Raw genomic sequence first — 9493 nt, forward strand, 5'->3', positions numbered from 1 at the left:
AAAAAGGTGGCAGAGCAGTTTTTAAACTAAATCTTGGGGGAAAGCCGACAGGAGATGAAATGTCTCTGGTTCAGGAGGACTCATCTCAAAGAGATGAAGGGTTAGCTGTTACTTTTCTACCAGGTAATGGATCAGAGTATGGACTGTCTGCCAAAGTCTCGAGGCAGCAGGAGGAAGGTTGTGGGCCTAGCTTGCCTGTGAAATTATAGATGTTTGTATACAAATGCTAGAAGTGTTCGAAGTAAAATTGGTGAGTTGGAATGTTTAGTGTTGGGAGAAAGCATAGACATTGTGGGAATTTCAGAAACTTGGTGGAATGAGGAGAATCAGTGGGACACGGTGATTCATGGATATAAGTTATATCGGAAGGATAGGGAGGGAAGGGTTGGAGGTGGGGTGGCTCTGTATGTCAGAGAGGGTATACGGTCCAGTAAGACTGAGGTCAGAGAATTAGATTCCCTTCTAGAAATGCTTTGCATTCGATACAGTCGACCATCAGCTACTGACGCGCCACCTCGCCGACATTGGGGTTGAGGGGTCGGCCTTGCAATGGCTTTCCTCCTTTCTCCTAGGTCAGGGACAGAGGGTGGCTATCGGGAGTGAACAGTCCCGGAGGCGCACACTGGACTGTGGGGTGCCCCAGGGAGCAGTGCTCTCCCCGATGTTGTTCAACATCTATATGCGCCCCCTCGCCCAGATTGCCCGGCGGTTTGGGCTGGGTTGCCATCAATATGCGGATGACACCCAGCTCTATCTACTAATGGACGGCTGGCCCGACCCCGCACCAGGGAATCTCGACCGGGCCTTACAGGCTGTTGCGACATGGCTCAGGCTGAGTGGGCTGAAGCTGAACCCAGCGAAGACAGAGGTCCTTTGCGTGGGTCGCGGCGCTCTGGGAAGGGAAATAGCTCTCCCGGTCTTCGATGGCGCGCCATTGAAAGCAGCGCGCCAGGTAAAGAGCCTGGGTGTTTTACTGGAGCCTTCACTATCGATGGAGGCCCAGATAGCAGCCACTGCCAAGTCAGCATTCTTCCATCTGAAGCGGGCAAGGCAGTTGGCCCCTTTCCTTGAGCGCCGGGACCTCGCAACAGTGATCCATGCAACGGTCACCTCAAGATTGGACTACTGTAATGCCCTCTACTTGGGGCTACCTTTGTGCCGGACTCGAAGACTGCAGTTAGTGCAGAACGCGGCGGCCAGGCTGTTGTTGGGACTCCCAAAACGGGAACATATACAGCCGAGGCTACGTGAACTGCACTGGCTGCCGATCATATACCGGGTCCAGTACAAAGTGTTGGTCATTACCTTTAAAGCCTTATATGGCCGAGGACCTACCTACCTGAGGGACCGTCTCTCCCCGTATGAACCCCAGAGGGCACTGAGATCAGTTGGGAAAAATCTAATGACCATCCCCGGGCCGAGGGAGACTAAATATCAGAATACTAGGGTACGGGCATTTTCAGTCGCGGCCCCTACCCTATGGAACCGACTCCCCGAGGAGGTGCGGGCCCTGCGGAACCTTGACCAGTTCCGCAGGGCCTGCAAGACCGCCCTTTTTAAACTTGCATACCTGGACTGTTAAGAAGATCGGCAATTAAGCACCCGCCAATGCGGTTAAGACCACACCGCTGAATAACTGCACTTACTGGATTGTTTTAATGTTATTAAGTTAATGTTACTGTTTTATATTGTTAAATGTAAAAGTTTTAACCATTATATGTTTTTATGAAATGTTGTTAACCGCCCTGAGCCTGCCGAGGTGGGGAGGGCGGGATAGAAATAAAATTTATTATTATTATTATTATTATTATTATTATTATTATTATTATTATTATTATTATTATTATTATTATTATTATTATTATTATTATTAAATAGAGGGCCCAAAAGGAAATTTAACTATGGGAGTTTGTCATCACCCACCGAATCAAAAGATAAAGGATGATTATATGATGTAAGGATTAAAGATAGCGGCTAAACGTAAAAACTGTGTCATAATAGGTGATTTTAACTACCCACAGATTGATTGGGTTAATATGTGTTCTGGTCGAGAGAAAGAGATTGAGTTTCTTGATGCTCTCAATGACTGTGCTATGGAGCAGATGGTCTCAGAATCTACCAGGGGTGGGATGATCCTGGATTTGGTCCTAAGTAATGCCCAAGACTTGGTGAGAGATGTAAAAGTGATCGCACCGCTTGGGAGAAGTGACCATAACGTTATTGATTTCACCGTTTGTATAAATAGAGAGTTGCCCCAAAAGACGGGCACAACCACGTTTAACTTTAAAAGGGGTAAATTCTCTGAGATGAGGCATGTGAAGAGGAAACTGAAAGAAAAGGTAAATACAGTCAAAACCCTTGGGGAAGCTTGGAGACTATTTAAAACTACAATCCTAGAAGCTCAGATAAAATATATACCACAAGTTAGGAAAGGCACAAACAGGTATAAGAAAAGGCCTGCATGGTTAACAAACGAAGTAATGGCAGCTGTAAAAGGTAAGAAGGACTCCTTTAAGCGGTGGAAAGCTAGTCCAAGTAAGATTAATAAAAGGGAACACAGGCTGTGGCAAATCAAATGCAAGACTGTGATCAGGCAGGCAAAAAGGGACTATGAGGAGCATATTGCAAAAAACATAAAGACCAACAATAAAAATTTCTTCAAATATATTAGAAGCAGGAAACCAGCCAGGGAGGCAGTGGGGCCCTTGGATGACCAAGGGGTAAAAGGATTACTGAAGGAGGATAGGGAAATGGCTGAGAAGCTGAATGCATTTTTTTGTCCACTTTTGTGTGTATGAAAGGTACAACAAATGATTTGGAGAGATAGAAGAATTGCTGTAATGGAAAGCCAGTTCAGTTTCTAATAAGAAGTGGGAAAGCTTCCTAAAAGTGGCCCAGACTATCCCTGAGTTACTGTAGGATCAAGGAACTGCTAACTGCACTCAGGTGACTTTCAGTGAGGGAGAAATCTTGCTTTCTGAGAGCAACCAGGATCAGGCTATGGTGAAAAAGTACTTGCTGCACATTGTGCTAATGTTTCACATTGTGAATTTAAAGTGGGAACAAATGGCAGTGATGATTTTATATCAATCATCTAGTAAGGCTTTGCTAGAACCTCAAAAGAACAAGTGGCTTTTTAGGAGCCTTCCTTTGCTGAAACCCAGTGAGCCAGCACAGAAGTGTGTTATTAAAGTGTACCATCCTGAATATGAACAGGAAGAACATTATGCAGGGAAGGGAGATAGTGCTAAACCGGGGCTATTAAATGCCAGAATACCCTAGTGACAAAATGAAAACAGCTTTGTGCTAAAATTGAGGATTAACTTGAGGGAGGTAATTAAAGGCTGGGCTAACTAAATGTGCTAGATCCAGTAGTAAAGTCCACTATGCTGGATAAATGAAAATTTAAGAGAAACCGTATTGCATGTATTGAATACTTTTGCAATCCATTTTGTAAAAAGTATACCAAACAGTAGGGAGGTATCCTGCCAAAAATTTGTCTTTGAGGATGATTTCTTTTTAGGGAAAATACAGCAGGAAAAATCCCTTCCCACCAAACCTCTAAACTTGACATCCGTTCCAGTCCAGGGTGAAATTGATAGAATAAGGTTCTGGACTCTGATGTGATCTCAGGCAGGTTCACCCTGAAGAGATACCTGTTGTACCCTACAATCTTAAGGATTAATTTTTTACAGCTGACTGAAGCAGATGTTGCCGTCTGGATCTTTGGGGGGGGGGACACAAGATCCCTGCTGGATTGTCAAGAGCTGTAAGAGTAAAAAAGCTAACAATGATAGATGAGAAGGAAAGTTTCCAAAATCAAGCTTCACCTTTCTAGAACTCCAGTAGGTCATTCTGAATGTAGTTATTTCTGCTGGACTTTATGTATAAACTCATATGAAATTCTACTCATTACTCCCAAGCTAGTTCTGTGCCTGCGGAAAAGACTGTGCCAACTGCAGTGTTTATGAGATTAGACAAGAAAATAGAAGTTTAGACTAGCCCATGTTGGTCCAAAGCAGGAGTGGGGAACCTCTGTTCTGAGGGCCGTATGCAGCCCTCGAGGTCACTTGGTGTGGCCCTTGGGGATTGCTGGGCTGAACCAAGCCATGTGGCAGCCTCCCTGGGGCCTGGCTGGCCGGCCAGAATTGCTGCAGGGCCTGGAAAAGTTACTGCCACAGTTCAGTTTGCACTTGATTATCCCAGATGATGTGGTCTAATATGGTAATGAGTGTGTGACCTAATATTCTAATATTAGGGGATGTGTTCTAATATGCTACTGAGTTCCTGCTGGGCTTTTTCTACAAAAAAGTCCTGGACCTATGTATTTGCCTAGGGCAGTGAGCTGGGTATGTATGTGCGCCAGATTAGGCTCTCCCCACATGACTTAAAATAGAAAAACAATTATTTGTATTAATTTTGCCGGCCTGAATTGTTCTCCCTTGGCAGAGCACTGTTTTTTAAGTTGATAATTTTTTATGACCCGCGAATGATGTTATAAATACCCATATGGCCCTTGGCAGAAAAAAGGTTCCCCACCCCTGGTCCAAAGGAAAGTCCTAATACAAACTAAAGTAGTGTGTGAGGTTTCCAGGACTCTTAATCTGTCTAGACTATTTTTTTAAGGGGGGGGGGGAGAGATGTTTTATGTCATGATCCCTAATGCTTCCTGTCTGTATCCTGTGTAGAATGCCAGATGGGTTTCAATAGATATTGGTGGAATTGATATCCAGTTGCAATTTGGCCGTCTGGGGAAAAGGGGACAGGTTAAGGGCAGCCTCTAGTTGTAAGTATTTAAATGGCTAATCAAATATCTTAGAATGCCAAAAGAAATACCTAGGTCACACAGATACCTTTAAAAGGTTGGGTGAATATGGAAATATGGTCATATTAATAATACTTGAAACTTAGTAACTTTAGATGATAAACTAGGTGAAGATTCAATTGAAGCCAAAATGGATAACATTATCTACAAGGAAAGGCATTTCTGCTGCAGTTTATCAAACTTGCTGTTCTGTAAAACCAAATGTTGAGGATATGTGTATAACTTTAAAATGCTGGGACAGGAATTCAACTTCCTGGGATGTCTTGAGAAAATTGACTGTCAACCTTTTGGGTGGGGAGTGTGTGTTATATACTGTTAAATTATGGTTACAGAAATCTGTTAATAAAAATCTGATTTAAAAAAAGTTATGGTTTATGGTGACCCTATGAATTAATAACCTCCCAAATGTCCTATCATTAACAGCCTTACTCAAGTCTTGCAAAGTGAAGGACATAACTTCCAATCCTCTTTCATATGGCCTGATGTAGAGAAATTTTAATCTTCAATTTCCTCCAGTGAGCTCAGAATAATAATCTACATCAGGGGTGTTGAACTCATTTGTTATGAGGGCCAGATCTGACATAAATGAGACCTGGTTGGATTGGGCCATGTTGGGCCAGGCCATTTGTGTGTGTGTGTGTGTGTATGTATATTTGTGTATATGTATATATATATGTGTATGTGGGTGTATATATATTTGTGTGTGTGTGTGTGCTAACAAGTATATATAATAATTATTATTATTATTATTATTATTATTATTACTTTATATTTATATCCCGCCCTCTCCACAAGCGGACTCAGGGCGGCTTACAATATCATAAAAACAATCAATTTCATAAAACATATAAAACCATAAAACATATAAAAACATATAATATACTTTTTTGTTGTTGTTCAGTCGCACAGTTGAGTGCGACTCTTTGCGACCCCATGAACAAAGTCATGCCAGGCCCTCCTGTCCTCCACCATCCTCTGAAGTCTGCTCAAATTTGTGTTTGTTACATCAGTAACGCTGTCCAGCCATCTCATCTTTTGACTTCTGTCTTTCCCAGCATCAGGAACTTCTCCAGTGAGTGCTCCCTTCTCATTTGGTCACCAAAGTATTTGAGCTTCAGCTTCAGCATCTGACTTTCCAGGGAACAGTTTGGGTTGATTTCCCTTAGGACTGACTGATTTGATCTTCTTGCAGTCCAAAGGACTCTCAAGATTCTTCTCCAGCACCACATCTCAAAAGCATCTATTCTTCTGTGCTTGGCCTTCCTTAAGGTCCAGCTCTCACAGCCATACATTACTACTGGAAATACCATCGCTTTGACTATACGGATTTTTGTTGGCAGGCTGATATCTCTACTTTTTATTATACTGCCTAGGTTCGCCATAGCTGGCCTCCCAAGGAGCAAACGTCTTTTAATTTCATGGCTACAGTCACCATCTGCAGTGATCTTGGATCCCAGAAATGTGAAGTCTGTCACTACTTCCATGTCTTCCCCTTCTATTTGCCAAGGTGCAATGGGGCCGGATGCCATGATCTTAATTTTTTTTTTAATGTTGAGTTTCAAGCCTACTTTTGTGCTCTCCTCTTTCACCCTCAACAAGAGGTTCTTTAGGTCCTCCTCACTTTCTGCCATTAGAGTGGTGTCATCTGCATATCTGAGGTGTTGATGTTTTTCCCGGCAATCTTAATTCCGGCTTGTGCTTCATCCAGACCAGCATTCCTCATGATGTAGTCTGCATATAAATTAAATAAGTAGGGTGACAATATACATCCTTGTCTAACTCCTTTTCCTATTCTAAACCAATCAGTTGTTTCATATCTCGTTCTGACAGTTGCTTCTTGACGCTTGTACAGGTTTCTCAGGAGACATGTGAGGTGGTCTGGTACTCCCATCTCTTTAAGGACTTGCCACAGTTTGTTGTGATCCACACAATCAAAGGCATTAGTGTAGTCATTGAAACAGAAACAGACGTTTCTGATACTCTCGTGCTTTCTCCATAATGCTTTCTAAGACCCATTTGACTTCACACTCCAGAATGTCTGGCTCAAGGTCAGCGATTTCACTGTCATTGTTGTCAAGGACGTTGAGATCCTTCTTGTATAATTCTTCTTTGTATTCTTGCCATCTCTTCCCGATCTCTTCTGCTTCTGTTAGGTCCCTACTGTTTTTGTCCTTTATCATGGCCATCTTTACACAAAACGTTCCCTTGATTTCTCCAATTTTCTTGAAGAGATCTCTTGTCCTTCCCATTCTATTATTTTCCTCTATTGTTTTTCATTGTTCCTTCAGGAAGGCCTCCTTATCTCTCCTTGCTGTCCTCTGGAAATCTGCATTCAGTTGGGTGAATCTTTCCTTTTCACCTTTGTCTTTTGCTTTCTTTCTTTCCTCAGTTATTTGTAAAGCCTCATCAGACAGCCACTTTGCTTTCTTGCATTTCTTTTTCTTTGGGATGGTGCTGATTGCTGCCTTCTGTACAGTGTCACAAACCTCCATCCATAGTTCTTCAGGCACTCTATCAACTCTAGTCCCTTAAATCTATTCTTCACCTCCATTGTATATTCATAAGGGATGTGATCAAGGTCAAACCTGAATGGCCTAATGGCTTCCCCAGTTTTCTTCAGTTTAAGCCTGAATTTTGCAATGAGTAGCTCATGATCTGATCTCCAGGTCTTGTTTTTGCTGACTGTAAGAAGCTTCTCCATCTTTGACTGCAGAGTATATAATCAATCTGATTTCTGTGTTGCCCATCAGGTGATGTCCATGGGTAGAGTTGCCTTTTAGGTTGTTGGAAGAGGGTGTTGGCTATGACCAGATTGTTCTCTTGACAAAACTCTATTAGCCTTTGCCCGGCTTCATTTTGTTCTCCAAGGCCAAACTTGTCAGTTGTTCCGGTTACCTTTTGACTTCCCACTTTGGCATTCCAATCTCCTGTGATGAGGAGGACATCTTTTTTGGTGTTAATTCTAGAAGGTGTTGAAGATCTTCATAGATAGATTACTGTGATATTGAATGATTACTATGATATTGAATGGTTTGCCTTGGATACAGACTTATATACATATATATATATACACACATATTCATATATATAAAGTGCTAACAAATATATATATACACTTAAATATACATACATATAAATATAAAGTGCTAACATTTTAAGCATGTTTTAAGGGTGTGTGTGTGTGTGTGTGTATATATATATCTCCTTAAAACATGCTTAAAATGTTAGCACTTGTTGGTATTAAAGATGCTTTCTTTGTATCTCTTCCATGGGATCTAGGGAACTGGGCAAAGGAAGCTCTGGGTCCTTCCTTTCTTCCCCAGGGAACCAGGAGGGGGGGGGGGGAAGAGAGGCTTGGCTCAGTAGCTCTGTTGTGTGATTGAGAGAGACTGGAAAAACAATCTCTGCCATCCCTTCTTCCTCTCCAAGGGAGGAGCCTCAGCCAATGGAGAAAATAGAGGTTTTGCTCTGTAGCTCCTGTGCGATTGAGCAAGCCTTGCAAAGCAAGCTGTTATGCAGAAGGAACGAGAGGGAGAAGGAAGCAGATGACAGTCAGTCTGGGGGCCTGATAGGAGCCCTCCAGGGGCTGATTCAGCCCCCAGGCCGCATGTTTGACACCCCTGATCTACATAGTTTGGCACACACACCCCTCTCCATTTTATAGTGGTCTCTGAGAATGGCCAAGAGTAACTGGTTTTCACTGTGTTTCATTCATTACCTCAGTGGGCATTTGAACCGCGGTTTCTCCTTGTTTTGATCCCAGGACCATTCCCAGGCTAACCTGGCACACCCCTGCTGCACTGATAAGTCACTGAGTCACATGGGGGGGGGAACCTAATTTGGTGACCCCAAAAAAGCTGACACCCTAGGCCAGGGATGTCAAACTCATTTGTTATGGGGACCAGATCTGACATAAATGAGATCTTGTTGGGCCAGGCCATGTGTGTACCTATTTTAAGATTAGATAGCAGAGATATAAATTTTATAAAGAACCCAGACAAACACAAATATATATATATTTTTAAAACTTAAAACATGCTTAAAATGTTAGCACTCATTGGTCTTAAAAAGATGCTTTCTTTGTATTTCTCCATGGGATCCAGGGAACTGGACAAAGGAAGCTCTGGCTCTTTCCCTCCTTCCCCAGGAGACTGGGGGGGAGCCTCAGCCAGTAGATGGAAGAGAGGCTTGAATCAGTACCTCTGCTGTGTGATTGAGAGAGCCTGGCAAACCAACCTATTCCTCCCCCCCTTCCTCCCCAAGGGAGGAGCCTCAACCAATGGAGAAAACAGGTTTTTCTCTGTAGCTCCTGTGCAATTCAGCAAGCCTTGCAAAGCAAGCTGTTATGCAGGAGGAAGCAGAGAGGAAGAAAGAAGCAGATGACAGCCAGTTGCTCCGGCGCCTGATAGGAGCCCCCCAGGGGCCTGATTTGGCCCCCAAACTGTATTTTGACACCCTTGTCCTAGGCAATCATCTAGTGGCAGGACCAGCCCTATTTGGTCCTGTACTTTAGAATGCTGCTTCTCACCTCAAAGCTTAAAACAGGGCTTTGTACCAGAGAGAAGATATGGAAATGAAGGAGTTCTTAGTAAATTAGTGCTGTTTAGGACTCCCTCTTTGTATGAAAAAAAGAGCAGGAAATAACTGAAGAGTGGCAAAAAGCAAAAC

The 9493-nt window shown here is 43.0% G+C and overlaps 1 protein-coding gene across 1 annotated transcript in view; it reads left to right on the forward strand.

Annotated features, from left to right (window-relative positions):
* ARHGAP11A (Rho GTPase activating protein 11A) overlaps window positions 1-9493 on the forward strand; it is a gene marked incomplete at its 5' end in the record, with an annotated part of 145670 nt that overhangs the window by 33530 nt on the left and 102647 nt on the right.

This window comes from Heteronotia binoei, chromosome 21 (genome assembly GCF_032191835.1).
Source record: "Heteronotia binoei isolate CCM8104 ecotype False Entrance Well chromosome 21, APGP_CSIRO_Hbin_v1, whole genome shotgun sequence".
NCBI classification, from domain to species: domain Eukaryota; kingdom Metazoa; phylum Chordata; class Lepidosauria; order Squamata; family Gekkonidae; genus Heteronotia; species Heteronotia binoei.